This window comes from Peromyscus maniculatus, chromosome 6 (genome assembly GCF_049852395.1).
Source record: "Peromyscus maniculatus bairdii isolate BWxNUB_F1_BW_parent chromosome 6, HU_Pman_BW_mat_3.1, whole genome shotgun sequence".
Taxonomy (NCBI): Eukaryota; Metazoa; Chordata; class Mammalia; order Rodentia; family Cricetidae; genus Peromyscus; species Peromyscus maniculatus.
In genome coordinates, this window is record NC_134857.1 from 49,946,715 (window position 1) to 49,948,695 (window position 1,981).

Sequence of the window (1,981 nt, forward strand, 5' to 3'; positions counted from 1 at the left end):
AGGGTGCAGGGCAGAGGCGCTGTCAATCATAGGAACTGCTAAGGCGGGTGCAGGGCAGAGGTGCTGTCATGGGAACTGCTAAGGGTGCAGGGCAGAGGCGCTATCAGCCTGAACTGGCTCAGTGACGAACCTCCCCCTGTCCTATTCTTGCTAACCAGTCAGCTAGATTTTCTACTGTTTGTTTCTCTGACTTTGCACAGTGATTAACCGTTCTGTTTTCTTTTCTTTCTCTGGACAAGGAGGCTTCTGCTTTCTTCATCCCTGAATTGTTCTGCTTTGTATTAGTTTATGTGATGTAGCCCAGGCTAGCTCAACCTGGGATCTCCTGCCTCAGCCTCCCAAATGCTGGGATTACAAGGTTAGCCCACCACATTAGTCTCCTCAGGCCCTTTCTGTCCACAAAACCAACTTCCTCTGCTCAGTTCAGTCAGAACACTTCCGTTTCACAAATGAAATGCTGCCCAACTCTAGGATGAAAAACAAAGACAAGACTATTGAACTAAATTGTTCCAAATGCTGTCGTATCTGTTGGAAATACAGAGAAAAATAAACTGAACCATGTTCTTGTGTCCTGGGCTGATGTAGTAGTGCAGGGTAGCAGCAGATAAACAACTGCACCAGATACACACAAACAATGAGATTATTAATGATATTATTAACTAAATCAGTGAGAAAAGTGGCCAAAAATGTATTATATCTGGATGCAGAAGTATTTTGTGTTATTAGAGGAGAAGCAGTCACCCTGTTTCCCTCCATTATGTGTTTATGTGTCTTGGGATGATGACAATGATATTCCTAAATATAGTCACTGTCCAAATTTCTGACTAATGCTGTTAACTAGGGCCTTAAAAGTAGAGTGATTTGGTTTTTGCTTTTGTTTTTTAAAGCTGTTTTTAAAGGCTTTTAATTAGGTACTCCAAAAACATTTGCCAAAAAGGCTGTATTTGCATATTCTCCTGTCTTTGGGCATTCGTCTCAACACACTGTATTTTAAGAGAGCAGCAGTGGTGTGCTGGGTTCGAATCCCACCTCTCGTGCTCCCTCGGGAGATTATGGATAGCTCCCAAAGCTTAGTTTGCTGGGCTGTGAAACAGTGTCAGCCATGACATCGGGCATACAGGGTTTATGAGGATTGAAGAAAATGATAACGGGAAATTATCTGTGACAGTCCCTGCCAACAACCTGGACTCAACAAACATCAGCCACTGTCACCAGCAGGCAGTAATGCCACCCACCCCTCCTTCAGTCACGCTCAGCTAGAATAATTTTTGGGTGGAAAAATCCCCTAAACACAAGTGGAAAAAGTCCCAAGCTTCCCTGAGAACAGCTCTGCTCGCCAACTAAAGACTCAACAATTTTATTTACATGAAAGACCTGGGCATTAAAAAATCTAGCATCGTATTGGCTCCTAGTGGAGTAAACCGAGTCTTCTAAAAGACATTTTCTTCATTCAATGTATTATCTTAACAATGGCATAGTTTTCTTTATTCTTATGAAGGCAATAATTGTTGCTTTTTTGAATGGAAAATAGCTCCAGATCCAATTTAGAAAACATGCTTTTTCAGAAAGGCACGGAATCATTGCAAACAGTCTCATAGCTTAATCCCACAATTCAGCCCCAGAGACATCCATCTGCCCTGACTTCCCAAAGAGACCGGAGTTATGAGGCTTTTAAAAAATAGAAAAAAGTCCCTAGGCAGTTTGGTCAAGAAAAAATATTCCTATTAATTTGAAAGGCTTAGTGGGACTTTGTGTACAATTTGGTGATTTTTTGTTTGTTTGTTTGTTTTGTTTGGTATGTTCCCAATTTTTGGTTCAGACAATAACGGCTTTTCATAGAATTTGTAGAATCCATTTTTAAGGATTTGTAGGATCCATTTGTCAGATGGCTGCCCTGAAACCACTGGAGGAAATTAGTTTAGTCCTATTTAAATACAAAATAGATCATTTTCTATTGCATTACAAGAATGCATTTGCTTAA